This window comes from Oncorhynchus tshawytscha, linkage group LG26, assembly GCF_018296145.1.
Source record: "Oncorhynchus tshawytscha isolate Ot180627B linkage group LG26, Otsh_v2.0, whole genome shotgun sequence".
Classification (NCBI taxonomy): domain Eukaryota; kingdom Metazoa; phylum Chordata; class Actinopteri; order Salmoniformes; family Salmonidae; genus Oncorhynchus; species Oncorhynchus tshawytscha.
This window is the reverse complement of record NC_056454.1, coordinates 44,886,166-44,904,865: the sequence shown is the minus strand read 5'-3', so window position 1 is coordinate 44,904,865 and position 18,700 is coordinate 44,886,166. Positions and strand designations below refer to the sequence as shown.

General features: G+C 42.1%; 1 protein-coding gene across 1 annotated transcript in view; it reads right to left on the bottom strand.

Moving 5' to 3' along the window:
• LOC112234365 (glypican-6) overlaps positions 1-18,700 on the bottom strand; it is a 166,356-nt gene that overhangs the window by 100,121 nt on the left and 47,535 nt on the right. The window lies entirely within an intron of this gene.

Sequence of the window (18,700 nt, the reverse complement as noted above, 5' to 3'; positions counted from 1 at the left end):
ATAAATGAAAAGATTGTTGCATGCAAATTGCTATAGTTACTTGTAACTATTTCTTTAGTGGTGAAAAGACACAATGTATTTTCCCAGATAGCTTGGTTTTGGGAATGAATAGCATTTGCTGTGGATATCAAGAATATCAGAACAACTGAAATACCAGAACAACCAGAATACCTGAACAACTAGAATATTCAAAACAACCAGAATACCAGAACAACCCGAACAACTAGAATACCAGAACAACCTGAATACCAGAACAACCTGAATACCAGAACAACCATAACAACTAGAATACCAGAACAACCAGAACACCAGAACAACCAGAATACCTGAACAACCAGAATACCTGAACAACCAGAATAACAGAACGACTAGAATACCTGAACAACAAGAATATCTGAACAACCAGATTACCAGAACGACTAGAATACCAGAACAACCAGAATGCCTGAACAACTAGAATACCAGAACAACCAGAATACTTGAACAACTAGAATATTCAGAACAACCAGGACAACTAGAATACCAGAACAACCCAAATACCAGAACAACCAGAATACCAGAACAACCAGAATATCAGAACAACCAGAATACCAGAACAACTAGAATACCAGAACAACCCAAATACCTGAACAACTAGAATCCCAGAACAATTAGAATACCAGAACAACCTGAATACCTGAACAACTAGAATACCAGAACAACCAGAATACCTGAACAACTATACTACCAGAACAACCAGAACAACTTTAATGCCAGAACAACTAGAATGCCAGAACAACTAGAATGCCAGAACTAGAATACCAGAACAACCAGAATACCAGAACAACCAGAACAACTAGAATACCAGAACAACCAGAATAACTAGAATACCAGAACCAGAACAACCAGAACAACCAGAATACCAGAACAACTAGAATATTCAGAAAAAACAGAATACCAGAACAACCTGAATACCAGAACAACTAGAATACCAGAACAACCAGAATACCAGAACAACCAGAACAACTAGAATGCCAGAACAACTAGAATGCCAGAACAACTAGAATACCAGAACAACCAGAACAACTATAATACCTGAACAACTAGAATACCAGAACAACCAGAACAACTAGAATGCCAGAACAACTAGAATAACATAACCAGAATACCAGAACAACCAGAACAACTAGAATACCAGAACAACTAGAATACCAGAACAACCCAAATACCAGAACAACTAGTATACCAAAACCACTAGAATGCCAGAACAACTAGAAAAACATAACAACCAGAACAACTAGAATGCCAGAACAACCAGAATGCCAGAACAACTTTGTGAAAAATTAAGAAAGACATAAGGACCATGTTTGTGGTGAAGTTAGAAACCAATAGGGACTGTGTTTGTGGTGAAGGTAGAAACCAATAAGGACTGTGTTTGTGGTGAAGGTAGAAACCCAAGAGGACTGTGTTTGTGGTGAAGGTAGAAACCAATAAGAACTGTGTTTGTGGTGAAGGTAGAAACCCAAGAGGACTGTGTTTGTGGTGAAGGTAGAAACCAATAAGAACTGTGTTTGTGGTGAAGGTAGAAACCAATGAGAACTGTGTTTGTGGTGAAGGTAGAAACCAATAAGGACTGTGTTTGTGGTGAAGGTAGAAATCCAAGAGGACTGTGTTTGTGGTGAAGGTAGAAACCCAAGAGGACTGTGTTTGTGGTGAAGGGAGAAACCAATAAGAACTGTGTTTGTGGTGAAGGTAGAAACCAATAAGAACTGTGTTTGTGGTGAAGGTAGAAACCCAAGAGGACTGTGTTTGTGGTGAAGGTAGAAACCAATAAGAACTGTGTTTGTGGTGAAGGTAGAAACCAATAAGAACTGTGTTTGTGGTGAAGGTAGAAACCAATAAGGACTGTGTTTGTGGTGAAGGTAGAAATCCAAGAGGACTGTGTTTGTGGTGAAGGTAGAAACCCAAGAGGACTGTGTTTGTGGTGAAGGGAGAAACCAATAAGAACTGTGTTTGTGGTGAAGGTAGAAACCCAAGAGGACTGTGTTTGTGGTGAAGGTAGAAACCCAAGAGGACTGTGTTTGTGGTGAAGGTAGAAACCCAAGAGGACTGTGTTTGTGGTGAAGGTAGAAACCAATAAGAACTGTGTTTGTGGTGAAGGTAGAAACCAATAAGAACTGTGTCTGTGGTGAAGGTAGAAACCAATAAGAACTGTGTTTGTGGTGAAGGTAGAAACCCATGAGGACTGTGTTTGTGGTGAAGGTAGAAACCAATAAGAACTGTGTTTGTGATGAAGGTAGAAACCCAAGAGGACTGTGTTTGTGGTGAAGGTAGAAACCAATAAGGACTGTGTTTGTGGTGAAGGTAGAAACCAATAAGGATGTTTGCGGTGAAGGTGAATCGTTATATATGTTTAAATGACACCTGCCGTGCTCCAAAAACTGTCCAACGCCCGTTAATGGGAATGACAACGCATGGAGTACATATTACATATTACATATTACACATTACACATTACATATTACAACAACAAAAAATTCAAGTGACGCTATAAAGAACAGAGGGAATGCTTGACCCACTCACTTATTATTCACTTCCTACACACAGCTTATTGTTTACCGAATGGCCTCTATGGGTGGTGAGTAACAGGAATGAGGTGATTAGGTCTTCCCACCATCTGCTATGGATGATGATAGCCTTGCCTCTCAAGGAACCAGATTCAATTTGAATAGAGTTCATGCCACTCTCTCCAAATTAGGAGACAGGGTGCAACAGTTTAAGACTAATCATAGCAGACAAAATATCAAGATTTTCTTATATTCTTAAATATAACAGTGTATGATATAGGAAGTTATACCCTGGGCAGTCTTTGGTGCAGTTCATGCTGGGTCACATGCTGTTCAGCCAGGAGCCCAGAGATGCTCTCCTCTCACTTATCAGGCCAGAATCAAAAGGGCCTTGTTCAAACTGTAATGGCTCTAAGTGTTCATTAGCGCTCTGCAAAGCTAGTGAAATTAAATTACATTAGGAGCAACACATTAGCGAGACTCTAAACACCAGAGAGAAAAGTTCTATGGGAAATCTGATCTGAAATCCTGTAATGCTGAATCGTATCTGTTTCAGTATCTCTTGCTGGAGGATGTGCTTGTCTCTTCATTCAATGCAAGTTGTCTTGTGTTGCTCTCTATTTCTGTCTTCCGTCATTAATGACCCAACCTGAAGATATCTAGCTACTGCAACTCCATATGCACCCTTCATCCAACTACGTGCTTCTACACCTGCATTGCTTGCTGTTTGGGGTTTTAGGCTGGGTTTCTGTACAGCACTTTGAGATATCAGCTGATGTACGAAGGGCTATATAAATACATTTGATTTGATTTGATTTGATTTACATGTACTATGTATGTACTATACTACATGTACTATGTATGTACTATACTACATGTACTATGTATGTACTATACTACATGTACTATGTATGTACTATACTACATGTACTATGTATGTACTATACTACATGTACTATGTATGTACTATACTACATGTACTATGTATGTACTATACTACATGTACTATATATGTACTATACTACATGTACTATGTATGTACTATACTACATGTACTATGTATGTACTATACTACATGTACTATGTATGTACTATACTACATGTACTATGTATGTACTATACTACATGTACTATGTATGTACTATACTACATGTACTATGTATGTACTATACTACATGTACTATATATGTACTATACTACATGTACTATATATGTACTATACTACATGTACTATATATGTACTATACTACATGTACTATATATGTACTATACTACATGTACTATGTATGTACTATACTACATGTACTATATATGTACTATACTACATGTACTATATATGTACTATACTACATGTACTATGTATGTACTATACTACATGTACTATATATGTACTATACTACATGTACTATATATGTACTATACTACATGTACTATGTATGTACTATACTACATGTACTATATATGTACTATACTACATGTACTATGTTCTTGGTGCATCAAATCGACACCATTGCTCTTTCATTACTATCAATTCAATTCAAGGGGCCGTCTCACACCTGCCCGTCTGTAACTGAAGACATCCTTGATTATTTACACCCTTGTCTCTTAAAATAGATTGCTTCAGATTTACCAGCAGTTTGTTGCTACTCAACATGGCTCAGTATTTAACACATCTAAAGCCCGCTGAGAGGAAAGAGATGAGCGGTACTAAATCAAATCAAAGTTTATTGGTTGCGTACAAAGATTTGCAGATGTTAATAGCAGGTGCAGCGAAATGCTTGTAAAAAAAAAAATGTAATACTAAAATACTAACGAGGCATACAGTTGTTATCTTGGTCCAAAAGTGTATTATGGGCTTTCGTTATACTAATAGTAATGCAGTATGCTGAAAGAGTGTGGTGGTTGACTGCTTACACTTCTCTGAGGCATGACAGATTGAAATGTCAGAAAAGATGGGTGTTTGTACTATGGAGTGTTATTGGCATGTCTGAATTCACATTTTCGCTGTAAAACAAATCCTTTGTTATTTATGCTTTTACCAGTTCTTTAATGTTACTGCTGTTAGACTTCAGTGACACGTTTGTGTCCCATGGGACGTAATTACATCAAATTATCTTCCCAGACCTTTACCTTTTACCAGTGTGACATGTTCACAAGAAATAATAATGAGAAAGAATGTCATCATTTAATTGAGTATATTTACTTGTTTATCACTTCCAGAAATAAGTGGCACTTCCTTAGAACTTCTAAACAACTTCCAGAAAGTAAAGATTTGTCTTCAGTGAATTATTTAAGTAAAGATTTGTGTGTTAAACTACTTGTCTTGTGCTTATTAGAATTGGCTTCATTAATACAACAGCAGAGTCCATGGCACCCAGTGACATCCTTTCTGATTAATGAAAAGCTTTGAAACTGAATTGAGGATAAGAATTATCAGTCCAGTCAATTCTTCTCCCTTCCAGATCAGCTCGGCTATTAATCAAATATAAATCAACATAATTGAGGTGGGATTCATTTTTAAATATAGTCTGAATATTTGATACAATGCCAAACTCTATTTCAGTACAATTAGGAGGAATAATGAGCACAGACATTATGGGGTGACCACAACACAGTTTACATTTAGTGAAAAAGACAACTTAGTATAATTACAGCAAATCCATGAATAGGATCATATTTTTCCAAATCTGGTATTAAGGGGTATGGCAGAAACTGCAAATTCAGAGTAGATCTCACGTAAGGCCTCAATTACATAGCAGTAATTAATAGATCTACCCAAAATGAAAGGCTGTGACCCCGAGAGAACAATGAGGCAGAAATGTTCAGACTTAGAACTGGCACAGAGTTCATTACTTTCAGCAGATTAAGCTCAATATGGCCACCTACTCCTCACACAGAGCACAGTGCTGGGAGAGGACAGGCTAAACAGAGCCATTCTCACTTTGACAAGTGTAGCTTCATCTCTGCTTCACTCGGAGTCACTATGAGGTCAGCCAGTCTTTCGCCAAAGCATTCTGAAGAACGTCAAATCCGTTCTAACAAAATCTAAATATTTGTATAAGAGAATATACACAGAGAGAACAGGCAAAAACATGCTTTTCACAACTCTTTGGAAACTAAGATTTATTTTAGAGACACTCAAGTGTCTCAATCTTTATTTTGAAGTTTTGGTTCCACCATCTACCCTTCAGCAGCAGATGTGCATAGCGATGACAGTGAGCTGCTTTGGGACATTGTTCAGGGCCACAGTGTAGAGCTAGGCCCTGCGGGGCTATAGTTAATTACAGCCACTTCCCCCGAGACATGACCAGCACTAACTCTCACTACAGGGCTTTGTAAAACAACACAGCAGCCTTGTAATTGTGATTCATGAAAGCTACGGGACAAATCAAAATCACAGAGATTCCCAGTGATCTAAAGCCTTCTGCGCAAAAAGAAACAATAAATAAAAATATCCCCACTCTTCGAAACTACACTTGAGTTGCAGCATTCACCGAGTGACATTGTCGATCCTAAATGCAACCCAGAATGTTCTGATGTTTCTGCCGTGAGAGATTATACCTTCAAGCAAATACGCAGAGTCACAAGCGTTTAAACTGACAGTCAAAATGTGGACGTTTACATAATTAAGGCAACATACCTTGATAACAGGAGACTATGACAACACTGTCATTAATCACCATACGGCAGGTCATTTATAACAGCCTCAACGTTAAAGATATACAGCCCCCCAACATTGATCTTACATGACCATCATTTGGCAGCATGGAGCATCAGAGTTTGAGCATGCAGATTTCACAAAGCAGATCTCTTTGAGTGAACCTCATGACGTCCACTCACAGCAGGATGGAACAATAGATCACACCACAAAAATGATCAAAGGATCATGCTTTTCAAATAATGTTTGAATTGAATAGATCCATAAATTATCATCAGAGTTAGCTAACAGCTGGGTATATAAAAAGGTTTTGAGCAGGTTTCTATCATGTGATAAAACCCCTAAATCCACACCTCATCCATAGATAAAAAAGATACACTCGTTCATACAAGAAAGTCATTCAAGAGTACTGTATCCACAAAAGTTCCCCATTGAGTTTTATCACTTAATAAAAATAACATTGCCAGTTATTTCTGAGCATAGCACACACACCATCTTATCTCCACCTATTCTACCCTGGGGGCTATCCTGCAGGAACAAAGCCAGTCCACAGAAGAGCTCGCTATATGTTCTATCAGTCTCTATCATTCTCTCTCTCTATCAGTCTCGCTCTCAGTCTCTCCCTCAGTCTCTCTCTCTCTCTATCAGTCTCTATCATTCTCTCTCTCTCTGTCTCTCTCTCTCTCTCTCTCTGTCTCTCTCTCTCTCAGTCTCTCTCTATCAGTCTCTCCCTCAGTCTCTCCCTCAGTCTCTCTCTCTCTCTATCAGTCTCTCTCTATCAGGGATAGATTCTCTCTCTATCAGTCTCTCCCTCAGTCTCTCTATCAGTCTCTCTCTCTCTCTCTCTCTCTCTGTCTCTCTATCAGTCTCTCTCTCTCTAGCAGTCTCTCTCTCTCTAGCAGTCTCTCCCTCTCTCTCTATCAGTCTCTCTCTCTCTCTCTCTCTCTCTATCATTCTCTTTCTCTATCAGTCTCTCTCTATCAGTGTCTCTCTCTCTCTATCAGTCTCTCTCTCTCTATCAGTCTCTCTCTGTCTAGCTCTCTCTCTATCCATCGCTCTCCCTCTGCGTCGCACTCCCTCCACGTGGCTCTCCCTCCACGTGGCTCTCCCTCCGCGTCGCACTCCCTCCACGTGGCTCTCCCTCTGCGTCGCACTCCCTCCACGTGGCTCTCCCTCCACGTGGCTCTCCCTCCGCGTCGCACTCCCTCCACGTGGCTCTCCCTCTGCGTCGCACTCCCTCCACGTGGCTCTCCCTCCACGTGGCTCTCCCTCCACGTGGCTCTCCCTCTGCGTCGCACTCCCTCCGCGTCGCTCTCCCTCCGCAACAAATTTAATTCAATTTCATTTTCGGTTTAAGGGGCTTTAAAGTCTCAATTTGGTGTTTGTCCCATTTGTGAATTCTTGGTTAGTGAGCGGACCCCAGACCTCACAACCATAAAGGGCAATGAGTTCTATAACCGATTCAAGTATTTTTAGCCAGATCCTAATTGGTATGTCGAATTCTATGTTCCTTTTGACAGCAAGGCCCTTCTTGCCTTGTCTCTCAGATTGTTCACAGCCTTGTGGAAGTTACACATGGCGCTGATGTTTAGGCCGAGGTATGTATAGTTTTTTGTGTGCTCTAGGGCAACGGTGTCTAGATGGAATTTGTATTTCTGGTCCTGGCAACTGGACCTTTTATGGAACACCATTATTTTTGTCTTACTGAGATTTACTGTCAGGGCCCAGTTCTGGTAGAATCTTTGCAGAAGATTTAGGTGCTGCTGTAGGCCCTCCTTGGTTGGAGACAGAAACACCAGATCATCAGTAAACAGTAGACATTTGCCTTCAGATTCTAGTAGGGTGAGGCCGGTTGCTGCAGACTGTTCTAGTGCCCGCGCCAATTCATTGATATATAAATTGAAGAGGGTGAGGCATACCTGCATCATCCCACGGCCCTGTTTTTGCCAATATTAAACGCACAGTTGTTGTTTGTGTACATGGATTTTATAATGTCGTATGTTTTTCCCACAACACCACTTTCTATCAATTTGTATAGCAGACCCTCGTGCCAAATTGAGTCGAAAGCTTTTTTAAATCAACAAAGCATGAGAAGACTTTGCCTTTGTTTGTTTGTCAATTAGGGTGTGCAGGGTGAATACAGTACGTGGTCTGCTGTACGGTAATTTGTTAAAAAGCCCATTTGACATTTGCTCAGTATATTGTTTTCACAGAGGAAATGTACGAGTCTGCTGTTAATGATAATGCAGAGGGTTTTACCAAGGTTGCTGTTGATGCATCTCTCTCCATCCCAGTCTCTTGCTTTCAAACCTATTTTCTCTCTCTTGCCATCCCAGTCTCTCCCTCTCCATCCCAGCCTCTTGCTTTCAAACCCATTTTCTCTCTCTCTCCTTCCCAGTCTCTCTCTCTCTCTCCATCACAGTCTCTCTCTCTCTCCATCCCAGTCTCTCTCTCTCTCCATTCCAGTCTCTCTCTCTCTCTCCATCCCAGTCTCTCTCTCTCTCCATCCCAGTCTCTCTCTCTCTCCATCCCAGTCTCTCTCTCTCTCCATCCCAGTCTCTCTCTCTCTCTCTCTCCATTCCAGTCTCTCTCTCTCTCTCTCCATCCCAGTCTCTCTCTCTCTCCATCCCAGTCTCTCTCTCTCTCCATCCCAGTCTCTCTCTCTCTCCATCCCAGTCTCTCTCTCTCTCCATCCCAGTCTCTCTCTCTCCATCCCAGTCTCTCTCTCTCCATCCCAGTCTCTCTCTCTCTCCATCCCAGTCTCTCTCTCTCTCCATCCCAGGTCTCTCTCTCTCTCCATCCCAGTCTCTCTCTCTCCATCCCAGTCTCTCTCTCTCTCTCCATCCCAGTCTCTCTCTCTCTCTCCATCCCAGTCTCTCTCTCTCTCCATCCCAGTCTCTCTCTCTCCATCCCAGTCTCTCTCTCTCTCCATCCCAGTCTCTCTCTCTCTCTCCATCCCAGTCTCTCTCTCTCTCCATCCCAGTCTCTCTCTCTCTCTCCATCCCAGTCTCTCTCTCTCTCTCCATCCCAGTCTCTCTCTCTCTCCATCCCAGTCTCTCTCTCTCTCCATCCCAGTCTCTCTCTCTCCATCCCAGTCTCTCTCTCCATTCCAGTCTCTCTCTCTCTCTCCATCCCAGTCTCTCTCTCTCTCCATCCCAGTCTCTCTCTCTCCATCCCAGTCTCTCTCTCTCCATCCCAGTCTCTCTCTCCATCCCAGTCTCTCTCTCTCCATCCCAGTCTCTCTCTCTCCATCCCAGTCTCTCTCTCTCTCTCCATCCCAGTCTCTCTCTCTCTCTCTCCATCCCAGTCTCTCTCTCTCTCCATCCCAGTCTCTCTCTCTCTCCAACCCAGTCTCTCTCTCTCTCTCCAACCCAGTCTCTCTCTCTCTCCAACCCAGTCTCTCTCTCTTTCCAACCCAGTCTCTCTCTCTATCACAGTATATCTCTCAATTACAATTCAAGTTCATTCAAAGGGCTTTATTGAATTGGGAAACATTTACATTGCCAAAGCAAATGGAATAAACAATAAACAAAAGTGAAATAAACAAGGGGAAATATATCAGTAAACATGACACAATGTTATATGATTGGCTACCGTGTTGTAACAATGAGAGTCTCTCTCTATATCATTCAGTCTCTATCTATCAGAGTCTCTCTCTCTCTCTCTCTGTCTCTATCTATCAGAGTCTCTCTCTATATCATTCAGTCTCTATCTATCAGAGTCTCTCTCTCTCTCTCTATCTATCAGTCTCTCTCTATATCATTCAGTCCCTATCTATCAGTCTCTCTCTATCTATCAGAGTCTCTCTCTAAATCATTCAGTCTCTATTTATCAGAGTCTCTCTCTCTAGAGTGTTGGACTAGTAACCGGAAGATTGCAAGTTCAAATCCCAGAGGTGACAAGGTACAAATCTGTCATTCTGCCCCTCAACAGGCAGTTAACCCACTGTTCCTAGGCTGTCATTGAAAATAAGAATTTGTTCTTAACTGACTTACCTAGTTAAATAAATTCAGTCTCTCTATCAGTCTCTCAATTCAATTTGCTTTATTGGCATGACATAACAATGTACACATTGCCAAAGCTTACTTTGGATATTTACAATAATAAGATTATAAGAATCAAAATTGTAAATGGGACAATAGTAATGATAATAGCCAAAAATAGCCATACATTCAACAATAACAATAAGTATACAGTAGAGGACATGTGCAGGTTGATTGGTCTGTTAGACACTGTCCCTAACATCTTATGTCAGGCAGCAATGTAGTTCACTGCCAACCCACAGCTCTCTGCATCCTCCCCCAACAGGATGGGTAGCATACTCTCATCAGAGAGGTCTTTGAATGAGGGTTTCAAATTTGGGGAAATGACACTAATGGTTTTATATTTTTTACATTTTGTCAGGAAATGCAGCTCTGTCTCAGGTTCTGCGATTTAGGCCCAGATACTACTGCATTTTGCTTTGTGCTTCCCTATAAGCAATGTAGTTTTCTTTTGACTGTGTTGTAATTTGGTTTATTCTGATTGATTAGATGTTCTGGTCCTGAGGCTTCAGTGTGTTTGTAGAACAGGTTTGTGAACTCAGCCCCCGGACCAGCTGGATGAGGGGACTGAGGCTTCAGTGTGTTAGTAGAACAGGTTTGTGAACTCAGCCCCCGGACCAGCTGGATGAGGGGACTGAGGCTTCAGTGTGTTAGTAGAACAGGTTTGTGAACTCAGCCCCGGACCAGCTGGATGAGGGGACTGAGGCTTCAGTGTGTTAGTAGAACAGGTTTGTGAACTCAGCCCCGGACCAGCTGGATGAGGGGACTGAGGCTTCAGTGTGTTAGTAGAACAGGTTTGTGAACTCAGCCCCGGACCAGCTGGATGAGGGGACTGAGGCTTCAGTGTGTTAGTAGAACAGGTTTGTGAACTCAGCCCCAGGACCAGCTGGATGAGGGGACTGAGGCTTCAGTGTGTTAGTAGAACAGGTTTGTGAACTCAGCCCCGGACCAGCTGGATGAGGGGACTGAGGCTTCAGTGTGTTAGTAGAACAGGTTTGTGAACTCAGCCCCCGGACCAGCTGGATGAGGGGACTGAGGCTTCAGTGTGTTTGTAGAACAGGTTTGTGAACTCAGCCCCCGGACCAGCTGGATGAGGGGACTCTTTTCTTTGCTCAGCTCTTGGCATTGCAGGACTTGGTGATGATATGAGAGGGGGTCACTGTATTTTAGATGTTTCCTAAATGTAATTGCTATATTTTGAGTGCTTATTAGTGGATATTGGCCTAATTCTGCCCTGCATGCATTGTTTGTAGTTTTCCTCTGGACATATAAGGGAATCTTACAGAACTCTGCATGCAGGGTTTCAATGGGGTGTTTGTCCCATTGGGTGAAATCTTGTTTTGCAAGTGGACCCCACACCTCGCTGCCATAAAATGCAATTGGTTCAATGACACATTCAATTCGTTTTAGCCAAATGTCATTCACTGCATCATTAAGGTGTCCAGTTGAGCTTATTTTTCAACCTAAATAATTGCAGTGTGTGCAGTACTCTATATATTTTGTACAGAGAGAGAGACAGAGGGAGTCAGAGAGATAGAGAGAGAGAGAGAGACAGGGACAGAGAAAAAGACAGAGAGAGAGAGAGAGAGCTCTCTGGAGAAAAGCATCCTAATTCCACCTGTCAATCAGAGGCTGGCATTACCGAGAGGAGAGGATCCTGCCATCAGTCTAATAGGGAGGGTGCTGTCTGAGGGACAGGAATGAGTCTGAGAGGAGGACCTCTGTTACTGTGGAGAACATGACAGCCTGACCTTTTATACCAGGCACGCCTGGGGTTTATTCCTCTGCGGTTGCTGTTGTGTCGCTGCTGGGTGAGAGGGCTGTGGGAGTGGGCCCTGTCAAATCAACTGGTTAAAAAAAAAATTGAAGAAAAATTAAACAGTTTTATATTTCCCCTCTTCTTCTTGAGTGGGTATAATTGTTGAGGCATAGTGTTCACCCGCATGATGGGCAATGGTAACCAATATGATCTCAGGCCGGTAATATGATAGACAAACGCCTCTTAGTCTTTAAGAAGCCCAATTCAAATCACATTGACCTATTAGTGTGGAAGAGAAACACAACTGGAATAAACACTAACTCTTGACGCCATGATCACGATGACATCATCTCTAAGTGACAACACATCACTATCTCATGTTTGCTCTGTCAGAGCAAAGATGGTTACCACAGAGCAGACAGACCTTTGTCAGAGCAAAGATAATTACCACAGAGCAGACAGACCTTTGTCAGTTCAAAGATAATTACCACAGAGCAGACATATCTGTCAGAGCAAAGATGGTTACCACAGAGCAGACAGTCCTTTGTCAGAGCAAAAATAATTACCACAGAGCAGACAGACCTGGCGGTGAGGATGGACGCTATTCATCTCTATGTGTGAAAAACTAAAATATCCAAATGTTCAGCTAAAAGCACTGCACCACAGGCATAGGGCTGTTTAAGAGTCCGCAGCTCCAGATGGAATCGATCGTACCGGTCTCACTACATTAATATTCTGTGTAGAACGGCAGCACCATGGTGTTAGTGGTCAGCGGAGAGCTAGGACATTGATTAGTAATTAAGACCCCCACCTTAGCATTTAATGAGCTTAACGGGAGAGAAATCTGCAGGCCTGTTCTTTCCCTAATTTCTCCGAGTACAACAGTACTGTTTCCCAGGGTCCTGGGATATGGATTGGAGCCAAGTCACTGAAAAATATGCTACGTGGTACGCATGCATAAATAATCCACCAGAACCGAGGAAAATCCTAATAAATCCCACTAATAGGAGCCATGTTGATGACATGGGTAGTTGAGATGATGGCCTCTATTCTCTCTTGTAGGTCTTGTGTTACAGCTGGCTCACTGACAGAGTAGTCTAGATATTTTGGGGGTGATGCGGGATACTACTGCCTGGAACAGCTTGGCAGAGGATAGCGACAGTGTCCTCTCACTGTTGTGCAAGTGACACGTAGGCAATGTTGTCAAGATATGCGTAGGCTGCTTTGTCAGCTACAGTAAAGATCGTGGGCCCACTCCACACAGACTGTAAGAAATACATGAACACTTACTCTATGTGGGTGGGACTCCACAAACAGGTGTTAAAGACATGGTAAATATCATTGAAATGAGACAGCGAGCGCTGCACAGTGGTGAGGCGTACTTGTTCAGTGTCCTCTGACTCAATGAGTACGTTCACATGCACACTAATAATTTGATATTACACAGACAGTGGGCAGATTATCCAATAGTAATGTAAACACCTTACTCTGCTTCACTTAAATTGGAGTAAGGTCAAAATCAAATCAAATCAAATTTTATTTGTCACATACACATGGTTAGCAGATGTTAATGCGAGTGTAGCGAAATGCTTGTGCTTCTAGTTCCGACAATGCAGTAATAACCAACGAGTAATCTAGCTAACAATTCCAAAACTACTACCTTATACACACAAGTGTAAAGGGATAAAGAATATGTACATAAAGATATATGAATGAGTGATGGTACAGAGCGGCATAGGCAAGATGCAGTAGATGGTATCGAGTACAGTATATAGATATGAGATGAGTATGTAAACAAAGTGGCATAGTTTAAAGTGGCTAGTGATACATGTATTACATAAGGATGCAGTCGATGATATAGAGTACAGTATATACGTATACATATGAGGTAAATAATGTAGGGTATGTAAACATTATATTAAGTAGCATTGTTTAAAGTAGCTAGTGATATATTTTACATCAATTCCCATCAATTCCCATTATTAAAGTGGCTGGAGTTGAGTCAGTGTGTTGGCAGCAGCCACTCAATGTTAGTGGTGGCTGTTTAACAGTCTGATGGTCTTGAGATAGAAGCTGTTTTTCAGTCTCTCGGTCCCAGCTTTGATGCACCTGTTCTGACCTCGCCTTCTGGATGATAGCGGGGTGAACAGGCAGTGGCTCGGGTGGTTGATGTCCTTGATGATCTTTATGGCCTTCCTGTGACATCGGGTGGTGTAGGTGTCCTGGAGGGCAGGTAGTTTGCCCCCGGTGATGCGTTGTGCAGACCTCACTACCCTCTGGAGAGCCTTACGGTTGTGGGCGGAGCAGTTGCCGTACCAGGTGGTGATACAGCCCGCCAGGATGCTCTCGATTGTGCATCTGTAAAAGTTTGTGAGTGCTTTTGGTGACAAGCCGAATTTCTTCAGCCTCCTGAGGTTGAAGAGGCGCTGCTGCACCTTCTTCACAATGCTGTCTGTGTGGGTGGACCAATTCAGTTTGTCTGTGATGTGTACGCCGAGGAACTTAAAACTTACTACCCTCTCCACTACTGTGGTCAAAATGGAAGTAAGCGCACACCAGGGGTGAAAGTAATCCGGCCCGGCAAGGTACGGCTTCCGGCAAAATAGTGGTGGTGGTACGCCGTACTGGTAAAACATGAGCCTATTACAAATGTTTTCTTAGTTTCGTTTTTATCATCAAGAAAACTGTAGGCCACTATTTATCATTACATCATGTCAGAGACATGATACATTTGCGAATGGACTTGAAAACAGGTGGTATATTCTACGCTCCAAAATGCAATGTGGTTCCACGAAAACACAGACATTTTTTGCCAAGGAAGTGATTTGAAATTATTATTTGACAATCAGATGCAAACATCATCATGACTGGTTGTTTTTATTCCACAATAAAAAGGTCATACATTTAAAAAGTGAAATGACATATCTTTAGGACGAGGCCCCAGAGATCCTATTAAATTAATAGGGATTCTACACTGAGTAATTCAAAAATGAGTAACTTTCTAATATTGAGTTTCATCCCCCCCCGCCTTTTGCCCTCAGAACAGCCTCAATTTGTCGGGGCATGGACTATAAGGTGATGAAAACATTCCACAGGGATGCTAACCCATGTTGACTCCACTGCTTCCCGCAGTTGTGTCAAGTTGGCTGGATGTCCTTTGGGTGGTGGACCATTCTTGTTACACAAGGGTAACTGTGTGTGAAAAACCTAGCAGTGTTGTAGTTCTTGACACAAACTGGTGCACCTGGCATACCCCGTTCAAAGGCACTTAAATCTTTTGTATTGCCCATTCACACGTACACAATCCATGTCTCAAGGCTTGGATTTAACAAGTGACATCAATAAGGGATCATAGCTTTCACCTGGATTCACTTGGTCAGTCTATGTCATGAAAAGAGAAGGTGTCCTTTTATTTTACTAGGCAAGTCAGTTAAGAACAAATCAAATTCTTATTTTCAATGACGGCCTAGGAACAGTGGGTTAACTGCCTGTTCAGCAGAACGACAGATTTGTACCTTGTCAGCTTGGGGGTTTGAACTTGCAACCTTCCGGTTACTAGTCCAACGCTCTAACCACTAGGCTACCCTGCCGCCACAATGTTTTGTATACTCAGTGTGTATGTAATTCTATGATTAAGCCCATAAATATATAGGAGGTCCTGTACCGGGAAGAAATTCATTCTACTTTCACCAGTCATACGCCGAGCTAGCACCAGCCGAGAGCCTCCCTCTTTAGAGCTAGCACCAGCCGAGAGCCTCCCTCTTTAGAGCTAGCACCAGCCGAGAGCCTCCCTCTTTAGAGCTAGCGCCAGCCGAGAGCCTCCCTCTTTAGAGCTAGCACCAGCCGAGAGCCTCCCTCTTTAGAGCTAGCACCAGCCGAGAGCCTCCCTCTTTAGAGCTAGCACCAGCCGAGAGCCTCCCTCTTTAGAGCTAGCACCAGCCGAGAGCCTCCCTCTTTAGTGCTAGCGCCGGCCGAGAGCCTCCCTCTTTAGAGCTACCGCCAGCCGAGAACCTCCCTCTTTAGTGCTAGCGCCGGCCGAGAGCCTCCCTCTTTAGAGCTACCGCCAGCCGAGAGCCTCCCTCTTTAGAGCTAGCGCCAGCCGAGAGCCTCCCTCTTTAGCGCGAGTGAAGTGAGTTCGGAACAACTGAACGTATGCGTCTTAGAAGTAGTTCACATATAAACGTATATGTCTGAAATCAGAATCAAATATGCTTCCCAAAAATAACATGATCGCTGTGGTAGAACCTTTATTTTCATTGGTGATCAGGTTGCCTGATTTCAGATGTGTCCATGTTAACAGGATTTTTAGGGAAATCGTTCTTCTTCCGAAGCAATTAAGCGTTTAAATCAAACTATTATATTAATCTGACTATCCACAATAATTGTCTTATTGTGTGCATGTGACCATGTGGACACAATAATTGTCTTATTGTGTGCATGTGACCATGTGGACACAATAATTGTCTTATTGTGTGCATATGACCATGTGGACACAATAATTGTAGCCTGGTTAGACTCTGTTCTCACCATTCAAATAAATCAAATCAGTTAAAGATACACTTCTTTTTTTAATAGAAATAGTGACAGTAAAAAAATAAAAAGTAAACATCGTTTCACTTCAAACAAATGGTGAGCTGTTTAACCAGACTCATTTCCCTGGTCTTTTTCATCACATAATGTACAATAGTTGGTCTCTGATTCCATCCTCCTAACACTAGCTGGTGAAACCCAGAGCCAGTATATATGTAAAATATTCCTAATATACCTTGGCGTCCAGGGCGGTGAAGGCTGACCTTGCCAAAACAACTCCAGAAATTCTCCAGGCTTGAACATTTCTCCAATGTGATTGAATGTATAGATAACCAACACATAAATTAAATCAGAGTCCAAATAGGAATGTCTCATGTTTCCTGTGTTGCCAGTCAGCAGAGACCCTCTCCAGACTCCGTGTCTCCTGTAAAGCTCGCAGCCAGCAGAAACCTGCACACAGCATCCATCCTGACACTGATTACATTATGGAGAGTGGCAGGAGGCCCCTAGAGAAACGTGGGTGCCTGGAGTCATGGACGTAAGTGCTGCTGGACAAACCCCATTTACTACCCCCATCTTCATCCTTGGAGCCCTCCTCTCTTCTCCCTGACAGAGGCCGATCAAAATATACACTTGTTTATTGATGCACGCTTGCTTCCAGGAACGGCACATGTGCTAAAGATTTTGTTTTCCTGGAAAAAAAGAACACACTGACGTTCTGACATTGAGTTTCTGTGCAACTATCCGATCATTTGAGAGTTATAGGCTGTAATTCAATAGCCCCAGATACGATGAGGAACAGTTTAAAAGGAGTGGGCATGGTGAATCATGTCACTTGCTGCTGGAAATTGGGCTGAAATCCAAAACACTCAAAGAGTTGTCTGAAGTTGCAATTATGTTTGGTTTATAAAATGTGTGAAAACTAAAAAAGTGACAGTTGTCTTCCATGAAGGTAAACTCTGGTCTTCTAAATAGAGGGCTATTGGGCTCAAAATACAGAGATTCATGCAGTTGTGTTTTCAAATCAAATCAAACTTTATTTGTCACATGCGCCGAATACAAGAAGTGTAGACCTTACCGTGAAATTCTTAATAAAAAGTAACACAATAAAATACCAATAGTGAGTCTATATACAGGGGTACCGGTACCGAGTCAATGTGCAGGGATACAGGTTAGTCGAGGTAATTAGTACATGTAGTTAGGGGTAAAGTGGCTATGCATAGATAATAAACAGCGAGTAGGAGCAGTGTAAAAACAAATGGAGCGGGGGGGTCAATGTAAATAGTCCGGTGGCCATTTGATTAATTGTTCAGCAGTCTTATAGCATGGGGGAAAGAAGCTATTTATAGCATCCTCTTAGACCTAGACTTGGCGCTCCGGTACCGCTTGCCGTGCGGTAGCAGAGAGAATAGTCTATGACCGGGGTGACTGGAGTCTTCGTGAGATTTTCAAAGAACTTAGGTTGTAGTTTACTACGGTGAGAGTAGGTCTAATGAGGACATCTCACATGGAGAGGCATTAAACTTGGTGGATTATAATAAAGTATGAGATGACAGTGGAAGAACAATATCAACAGCATAAGCATTTTACAATAAACTTGGGAAAACAGAAAGCAGAAGGAAATGCATAATTCGGAGTAAATTATTCATAGCTAAATATATAGCCATAAATTTAAACATTTGCTTACTCTTAACTTTTTGGGTCACCTTGCCAAATAAAGGTCAGTTGACAACAGTAAACTTGTAACGAGTTGGTAATAAAACATATTCATCGTCTTTTGTGGAATCATTATAAATATTAGCCTATACTATTTTGCTAGTGTATTCCAACAATCAGTAGTGGCCCTAATGCTGTTACTGGAGATGAGTAGTAATACTCCTACTGCATCGTATTGCATTTTCAATCGTATTGCATCGTATTTTCAATTTTCGCCTAAATTACATACCCAAATCTAACTGCCTGTAGCTCAGGCCCTGAAGCAAGGATATGCATATTCTTGGTACCATTTAAAAGGAAACACTTTGAAGTTTGTGGAAATGTGAATTGAATGTAGGAGAATATAACACAATAGATCTGGTAGAAGAAAATATAAAGAAGAAAAAAACAGACAGTCTTTTTCTACCACCATCTTTGAAATGCAAGAGAAAGGTCATAGTTATAGCCA